This window comes from Maniola hyperantus, chromosome 11 (assembly GCF_902806685.2).
Source record: "Maniola hyperantus chromosome 11, iAphHyp1.2, whole genome shotgun sequence".
Classification (NCBI taxonomy): Eukaryota; Metazoa; Arthropoda; class Insecta; order Lepidoptera; family Nymphalidae; genus Maniola; species Maniola hyperantus.
Genome location: NC_048546.1, coordinates 10,670,923 through 10,680,689, shown reverse-complemented (window position 1 = coordinate 10,680,689; position 9,767 = coordinate 10,670,923). Strand labels below are relative to the sequence as shown.

Below are 9,767 nucleotides of genomic sequence, written 5' to 3'. Positions count from 1 at the left end.
TGTGTGTATCACATGTTAAAAAATCAAAACTTGTACTCTGATCAACTAATAATTTTATCATTTGACTTTTGCCACTTTTCCCAGGATCATTTTTTAACATGCTTTTTACTATTTTTATTATATTTCTCACACAATTTGAAAAGTTACGCGAGGGTCGGTAAAGAGATCTCCTTGTGATATCGATAGAATGTATGTATTCATCTGCTTGAGGTGGGGTGGTGTCACACAATTCATTATTGCATTTTATACAAGATTTACACACATTCCTTTTTAGCTTTTTTATGACAAACCCTGTCACATACTTTTTAGTTTCAGAGATTATTAATTTGTCTCCAATTTCTGAACTACTATCTGCCAAATTTTCTATACTTAGATCTGTATCCATTGGCTCATTGCTCATCGGGGGCTCTTTGATGTCATTTTCTATCAAAAGACAATCTAAATTTTGTAACATTTTGTTAGGATCTTCCTCACAGTTAGCCCCTAATGAGTGACTTGAATTTAAATTATTTACAAGTAATGTTTTGTAAATACTTTCAAACTGCTGGCAGGTAGGGTTTGTGTTTCTAGCCCCGTGGCTCCTCACAGAGGAGAAAAAGTTTTCCACAGGATCTTGGTTAAAACAGCGCGTTAACAAACTAGTTACATTATGTTTTTCATTTAGATATAGCCACAATTCTTTCATAACTTTAATATTGTGGATCCAATTTTTAATTGATGGAACCTGTTCATAACGAATACTTACTGTTCCATCTTTTTTTTTGTTTCCATCTTAAATCGCATTGATTTTAATATTGGCACACTTTCATCCCATAATTTAAAATGGTCAGAGTTCATTTTCAAACAATTTTTATATATTTTATGGGTCTTTTTATAAGACCCTCCATTAAAGGAGTCAAAAAGACGATCAAATAATAGCAGCAAGTCGGCTGTGTCAGCACACTCTTGTGGTAGTAAATTATTTTCTGAAAAAGAAAAAAGATTAAAAATTAAATACTTAAATAAATACTTAAATATATTTTTTTATACATAAATGTCAGGCCACATTTACATGGATTTGTAGCTGATGCTCGCGACTTCACCCGCGTGGATTTAGGTTTCTTAAAATCTATGAACTCTATGATTTTCAGAGAAAAAAGTAGTGTCCTTCCCTAAGAAGTTATTTGTATACCAAACGTCAAAATTGGGTGGGCTGTGGGTCGATTTCATAAAACCGGCATCAATCATTATTACAATCTCAGTTGTTGTGATTGGCTGAATTTGTGCGATTCTTGTTGCAACAATGCATTGTAGCCAATAGTGAGCTGGCGTCAACCATTTATAATATTAGTATGGAGTTGTGGATGTTTTAAAGTTGCACTATCATCACATTACAGATGTAAAATAGCGCCATATATGTTGCTAATAAATAATTATTGAGAATAAGATTAGTCCTTGCTAGTCAAGTAGTACCAAAGTCTGATGAATTAATTCTAAAGTGAAGAAGGTCTTCAAATATCAGGTCTTTAAAAGTTTCAGAACATTAACAGTACTTACTTGCACAAAATCGTAGCGCTCCTGATACACGCTGACTAAAAACTTGTGCAGCATGTTTTACTTTCATCTTCGGAATTTTCTCTATGAGTACATGAGCTTCTGTTAACTTGTTGCACATTCGTAAGTCATCTTCTCCTGCATCAATATCTAACAGAAGCTTTAAATGTATCCATTTAGCAGTCTTTACTTCGTCCTCCTGTGTGAATCTTAATTCTTTTGTCAGTAAATTGTTTCGTATTCCTTTTAACAAATGTGGGGGATCAAATAAGGGGAATATATTATTATTTTCTACAGCAAAACTACTATCCCTAGGCTCGTTGCCTAATCTAAGACAATCTACTTTAGTCTCTTTTATCAGCTCATTTATAACTTTGTTGTTAATTGTAGATTGATCACAGACAGTTGAGACGACAGCCAATCCTGTTTGATTAATTTGTGTAATTATGTTTTTAATACACCTTTTTAATATTACTGCCTTTGTGGCACTTTTGCAAAACAAATAGCAAATTGGCTGTTTGAACTTAGCTTTTAGCCCCTTTATCATGAATACCAAAACATGGTCAGCAATATTCTCTGTAATTTCATTTCCCCCAAAATCTTCAAATCCGATTACTTGATCGAATGCTGTATTGAAATGTAGGGATGGAGACAAAGACATTTCATCAAAGATTAATACACATAATCGTTGCTCCATCCCCAATTTGTCTGCCGCATTTTTCAAAAGTTTAATTATCGCAGGGTTTAAGCCTGGTTTAATTGTTATTTGTTTAAGGACATCCAGTAATGTTCGTTTTGATGGCAAAGTTAACATTTTTCTCAAAAAGTTATAGCCTTTTGGACTTTTCTTATATATCGAGAGTGACATTAATTTTTCTGCATGATTAAATCTTCTTCCACGGCTTTTTTTTGTTATGCTGTGTTAATTGCATTTTTACAAGTGTTTGAGCAGGCATAGGTAAGTATTTTAGAACCTTGTTAAATAATTTTGTTTTTGACATTTTTTTTGCTATCTTTACTTGGTTTCTTTGTTCGAATAATTTATTTTTCAAATTAACTATTTTCCTTAACAATTTCTGAACTTTGAGATTCACATGTCTTTGACCAGCTTTTCCTGAAAAAAAAAAGGTGTTTTTATTAAGTATACATTAACTATTAGACAATTTTCAATACTCTATTCTTGTTAAAATCTTGTTAAACAGTAAAGATTTTTTATCTCTTATTTAATTAAATTAAATTAAATTTATTGGATATTATTACATATTAAATTACATATAAGGAACACAAAAAATACTTATAATACAGATAAAAACAAGTAATAACAATTAAGTAGACCTAGGTCTAGTGGGGTGCCAGCCAGGTAACCTCCCAGTGTGTATGTGTGTATGTGTATTATTTGTTGTTTATGGCCACAACTTACTAGTAATTATTTTTTTCTGAATCTGAGTTTGAGAATATCCTGCTTGGATGTTGTGAACCACAGATGGGGTACTTTGAGCGACCGATTGATTATGTGTAGAACTTTCTGGTTGATTTATTGTATTAGCATCTAGACTTGAATCAATGGCACCTGAAATATGCAAAATAGAGTTTTAGAAGAAGTGTTTATGTTATAATTATTAGTTATACATAGTTAGTTTCTGTCTGCAACTTCATTAGGAGATTTCAGTTTTGAAGATTCCATAGAAACATTTGTACTTATTACATTTGATACCAAGTGGGGTATCCCGTAGCGCTGCCAAGTCGATTTTTTTGATATTAACAATAAACCTCTACAGTTTTGCGGCTTGTTAAGAAAAGTGATCTGTTTTACTCTTGTGTATTACAGAACCCTATGTGCTGTGTCCAACTCGCACTTGGCCAGTTATTTTCTACATAGCAGTTCTTGATTTATCGTGCAAAACGTCGAAAAATACGACTGAAGTATGGGACCCTCTGTGCACAAGTCTGACCCACACTTGGCCAGTGTTTTCAAGCTTCTACAATCTGTGCTTTGACCTATTATTGACATGTCAATCAATGTAATTTCTCAAAATCCTCTCTACTGTAATAACTAATAAATAAAACTCACCAAGGTTAAGAGAAGGAAATGCTGTCTTTGCTAGTCTTTTACTGTGATGGTATAAAAAACGATCTTCAAAGTGGTGATTGCAAATTCGATAATTCGTATATATTTCATCATCAGTCTTGCTTTCTAAATCTTGTCCTACTATCTCTTTCCATTGTTGAAATCGTTTCAAAGAGGAGTGGCCAGGTTTTGGAAAGTGATGCAAAACATCTGAAAAAGTAGTAACATAAAATATGCAATATATTATTGTATTATCTATACTTATTGTACTTATTTACTTAATCTCTATAATATATATATAAAAATGAATCACTGAATGTGTTGCTAAGCGCAAATTTCGAGAACAGCTGAACCGATTTCGCTAATTCTTTTTTTATAATATTCCTTGAAGTACGAGGATGGTTTTTATGGAATTGCCCGAAATCGACTAGGCGGTAAGACGTTCGCTGGGGCAGCTAGTAAAATATAAAAAAACCATAGTCATTAAAGTTCAAAATAATATCTAATGTTGTACCTACGTACCTACACTTAATTACAAAACAAAAAATGTACAGAATTAGTAGTCAATAATCCTTACCAATATTATAAATGCAAAAGTATGTCAGGCTGTCTGTCTGCTAGCTTTTCACAGTCAATTTGTGTAACCGTTTATGATAAAAGTTAGAAGGTACAGAGAAGCTTGCATCCAGGTAAGGACATAGGCTACTTTTGCCTCGGAAAATCAAACAGTTCCCATGGGATTCTTTAAAACGCTAAACCAACGTAGACAAAGTGGCGGGCATCATCTATTTGGTGAAGAGATAGCTTGCATCGGAGACGGTTGTAGGCTACTTTTATCACGGAAAATTGGACTTCTCACGGGATTTCTAAAATGGTTTTTTGGATGATATCCACGTGGACGAAATCGCAGGAATTATTTAGTATCATGATAAAATACCTAATGTACTAATGGAGCATAGAGTTTGACTCGTTTAAGAGATTTGTGTTAGATTACAAGTGAGCTGATTTTAAACTTACCGAATTGCTCACATCCGAACACACATCGAGATCTCCGTGGCATTTTCCCTGCACAAATCTATCGACAGAAAATCTTTTCACAAAGCAAAAACAAGTCCGTAATCCGTAGCCGTGGTCAATCGTTCAGGCATGAATCGAGTCCGTAAATCAATCCTTAGGTAGTTATCGAGGTGGTTAAAGGAAACACAGAGTCCAGTAAACAAAGCAGGGTCAGATAAATTTATCAGAAATAGAAATATTTAGAACCGCACAAACAACAATACACGAAAACATGAAAAGTTTTGAACTTCAACGGTGACCAGGGTTGCCAGATATTTACCAATTGAATTCGCCCGTTTTTTTTTTTTTTTTAATAGATATAGCGAGCAAGCGAGCAGGCGGGTCACCTGATGTTAAGTGATTACCGCCGCCCATGAACATTTGCAGCACCAGAGGAGCCGCCGATGCGTTGCCGGCCTTTAGGAATTTGTTTTAGGATTTTGCCTGCTGAGTAGCCTAAAATCGCCCGTTTCTATCTTCCAGGGGCCCTACCGCGGTTGTTTGACAGCTACAATGTTACGATCACAATCATCTCTGATTGGTTAATGCTCGCTCACTATTGGCTACAATGCATTGTTGCAACAAGGATTGCACAAATTCAGCCAATCAGAACAATTGAGATTGTAATAATGATTGATACCGGTTTTAGACAATCGCCCTACTGGTAGCCTAAATGGTTACTGGTAGCCAATCGGGATTTTTGGGCGCCGATTGGCCCGCCGAGGTAGCCTAAATGGCGGTAATTCGCCTAATCTGGCACCACTGACGGTGACTGTGGCTGTCCAAATGTTTGTAATTTAAAATTACAACAATGTGCCCGCCATCTATTTACGTCTTTTATTAACTGTTATCTATTTGTTTAGCCGTACTCGCGCTTAGATGGCACCACAAGCGAATTTCAATTTGCGATTTTTTAATGTTCTGGAGTTGCACCCCTATGCCAGTAGGTAACCAAAGTTATTACCAGGGTCATCAATCTTAGTACAAATAGCATGGAACTCATAGGGGTGCAACTCCAGAACATTAAAAAATCGCAAATTGAAATTCGCTTGTGGTGCCATCTAAGCGCGAGTACGGCTAAACAAATAGATAACAGTTAATAAAAGACGTAAATAGATGGCGGGCACATTGTTGTAATTTTAAATTACAAACATTTGGACAGCCACAGTCACCGTCAGTGGTGCCAGATTAGGCGAATTACCGCCATTTAGGCTACCTCGGCGGGCCAATCGGCGCCCAAAAATCCCGATTGGCTACCAGTAACCATTTAGGCTACCAGTAGGGCGATTGTCTAAAACCGGTATCAATCATTATTACAATCTCAATTGTTCTGATTGGCTGAATTTGTGCAATCCTTGTTGCAACAATGCATTGTAGCCAATAGTGAGCGAGCATTAACCAATCAGAGATGATTGTGATCGTAACATTGTAGCTGTCAAACAACCGCGGTAGGGCCCCTGGAAGATAGAAACGGGCGATTTTAGGCTACTCAGCAGGCAAAATCCTAAAACAAATTCCTAAAGGCCGGCAACGCATCGGCGGCTCCTCTGGTGCTGCAAATGTTCATGGGCGGCGGTAATCACTTAACATCAGGTGACCCGCCTGCTCGCTTGCTCGCTATATCTATTAAAAAAAAAAAAAAACGGGCGAATTCAATTGGTAAATATCTGGCAACCCTGGTCACCGTTGAAGTTCAAAACTTTTCATGTTTTCGTGTATTGTTGTTTGTGCGGTTCTAAATATTTCTATTTCTGATAAATTTATCTGACCCTGCTTTGTTTACTGGACTCTGTGTTTCCTTTAACCACCTCGATAACTACCTAAGGATTGATTTACGGACTCGATTCATGCCTGAACGATTGACCACGGCTACGGATTACGGACTTGTTTTTGCTTTGTGAAAAGATTTTCTGTCGATAGATTTGTGCAGGGAAAATGCCACGGAGATCTCGATGTGTGTTCGGATGTGAGCAATTCGGTAAGTTTAAAATCAGCTCACTTGTAATCTAACACAAATCTCTTAAACGAGTCAAACTCTATGCTCCATTAGTACATTAGGTATTTTATCATGATACTAAATAATTCCTGCGATTTCGTCCACGTGGATATCATCCAAAAAACCATTTTAGAAATCCCGTGAGAAGTCCAATTTTCCGTGATAAAAGTAGCCTACAACCGTCTCCGATGCAAGCTATCTCTTCACCAAATAGATGATGCCCGCCACTTTGTCTACGTTGGTTTAGCGTTTTAAAGAATCCCATGGGAACTGTTTGATTTTCCGAGGCAAAAGTAGCCTATGTCCTTACCTGGATGCAAGCTTCTCTGTACCTTCTAACTTTTATCATAAACGGTTACACAAATTGACTGTGAAAAGCTAGCAGACAGACAGCCTGACATACTTTTTAATATTACAATAAAACTTAAAGCTAGCTTTATGTTAATTATCTTTGGCTCATATAACAATTATTTTATTGTTTTCTGACTACACAAATACACCAATTGTGGTAATAATTTGAAAATTATTAAAAGTAAATAACCGAAAATGTTAAATTTGAATAGTAATTATTTCACAATCTTGCGGGTCTTGAATTTGGGTATGTATTTATAGTGTTTACATACACTTCGTATTGTTTTCTATTCTATTGTATTTTATGTATCTACCTAGTTACGAATTTATGATAATAAATATTTACAAAACCTTAAAACCTTTTTCTTTCTATAATATAGTTATAATTAAGTAGCTCAAAGAGTCATAGTCTTGTAATATATATTTTTTAAACATGTTTTAAACAAACGTTAATGGAATTATTAATGTTTATTTAAAACGTGTTCCAAAAATATAAAATATTCTAGTAAAGTACATTTAAATAGCATTTAAATTTTCGCGCTCTCGCACGCCTAGCGCGCTTTTAGTGCCCTCTTGATGTGAGTACACGCGTAACTTTGAAAAGAAATCTAGAGTCGCACATCTATTTCTAGTATATAGTAGATAATCTATGATGGAACTTCAATTCATTTAGTACCAAAAGGCAATAGCAGACCGCGCTACTGTGACTGGACAAATTCGATATATTATTCTGTGGTCAAGGCATCCCATGTTTAATTTTTCTACCAAATTGGTAGTTTAGTTAACATTGACATATTTGAATTTTAAAGCAAAAAATATTCTCTGACCATTAATTTCTATTTACCAATATTTTATTTGGTTCTACCTTTGGTATGTATCAATATATATAGGTAGGTATGTATATATTATAAATATTAGTTCCGTTCGTCAGATACAGATGGCGCTACTAAGCTGTTGCCACTATTAGCTCGCGAGATAGTACTCTATTTCCTTATGTAAAAAGTACTCTGTGGTTATTACTAAAACGTAGTGATTATATTCTCTTTGGTTATTACCTCCTATCATAGATTATCTACTATATACTAGAGATAGATGTGCGACTCTAGATTTCTTTTTCAAAGTTACGCGTGTGCTCACATCTAGAGGGCACTAAAAGCGCGCTAGGCGTGCGAGAGCGCGAAAATTTAAATGCTATTTAAATGTACTTTACTAGAATATTTTATATTTTTGAACATGTTTTAAAAAAACATCAATAATTCCATTAACGTTTGTTTAAAACATGTTTAAAAATATATATTACAAGACTGACTCTTTAAGATACTAAATTATAAAACACTATAGAAATAAAAAGGTTTTAAGGGTTTGTAAAATATTTTATTTTCATAAATTCGTAACTAGGTACATAAAATACATACCCAAATTCAAGACCCACGAGATTGTGAAATAGGTAACGCTCAAATCCAAAATTTTTGGTTATTTACTTTTCATAACTTATATTACTACCACAACTGGTGTATTTCAACGATCTTCAAACTGGTGATTGCAAATTTGATAATTCGTAACTATATATTATTTCATTATCAGTCTTGCTTTCTAAATGTTGTCCTACTATCTCTTTTCATTGTTTAAATGGTTTCAAAGAGAGGAGTAGCCAGGTTTTGGAAAGCCATGCAAACGTCTGAAAAAGTAATAACATAAAATATGCATTAGTCTATACTTACTTATTGTACTTAATTAGTTGATAGCTGATACCTATAATATAAAAATAACTTAGTCAATAAAGTTCAAAACAAATGTTGTAAGTACACTTAATTACAAAACAAAAAATTTACAGAATTAGTAGTTAATAATCCATAGCAATATGATAAATGCAAAAGTGTGTCAACCTGTCTGTATGCTAGCTTTTTACAGTAAATTTGTGTAACCGTTTATGATGAAAGTTAGTACAGAGATAACTTGCATCCAGGTAAGGACATAGGCTTCTTTTGTCACGAAAAACTCAAACAGTTCCCATGGGATTCCCAAAAACCCTAAATCCACGTAGACAAAGTGGTGATCATCATCTGTTTGGTACAGAGATAGCTTGCATCAGACGGTTGTAACTTGTAGGCCACATTTATCCCGGAAAATTGGACTTCTCACGGGATTTCTAAAATAGTTTTTTCGAGCGGACGAAATCGCAGGAACTATATACCTAGTATCATGATAAAATACCTAATGTGCTAATGGTGCCTTAATGGTGCATAGAGTTTGACTCATTGAAGTAATTTTGAGTTAGATTACGAGTAAGCTGATTTTATACTTACCGAACTAGTCACATCCAGACACACATCGAGATCTCCGTGGCATTTTTCTGCACAAATATATTCACAGAAAAATCATTTCACAAAGCAAGAACAAGTCCGTAATCCGTAGCCGTGGTCAATCGTTCAGGCATGAATCGAGTCACTAAATCAATCCTTAGAATATAGTTATCGAGGTGGTGAAAGGAAATACAGACTACAGAGTCCTGTTATTAAAGCAGGGTCAGATAAATTTAACAGAAATATAAATATTTACTACAGCACACGAAAACATGAAAATTTGGTTATAATTTATTAATGTCATTAAAATTACACCAATGTGCCCGCCATCTATTGACGTCTTTTGTAAACTGTTCTCTATTTGTTTAGCCGTGCTCGCGCTTAGATGGCACCACAAGCGATTTTCAATTTGCGATTTTTTAATGTTCTAGAGTTGCACCCCTATGCCTCCTATGTTGGC

General features: G+C 34.8%; 1 long non-coding RNA gene across 1 annotated transcript; it reads right to left on the bottom strand.

Annotated features, from left to right (window-relative positions):
* Window positions 1–210: 210 nt before the first annotated feature.
* LOC138402958 (uncharacterized) lies at window positions 211–5,593 on the bottom strand. The gene is made up of 5 exons (XR_011237273.1): window positions 4,619–5,593; window positions 3,605–3,811; window positions 2,954–3,103; window positions 1,537–2,647; window positions 211–965 (listed from the first exon to the last, which is right to left on the bottom strand). It is a non-coding gene; the product is annotated as an uncharacterized lncRNA (long non-coding RNA).
* Window positions 5,594–9,767: the final 4,174 nt, after the last annotated feature.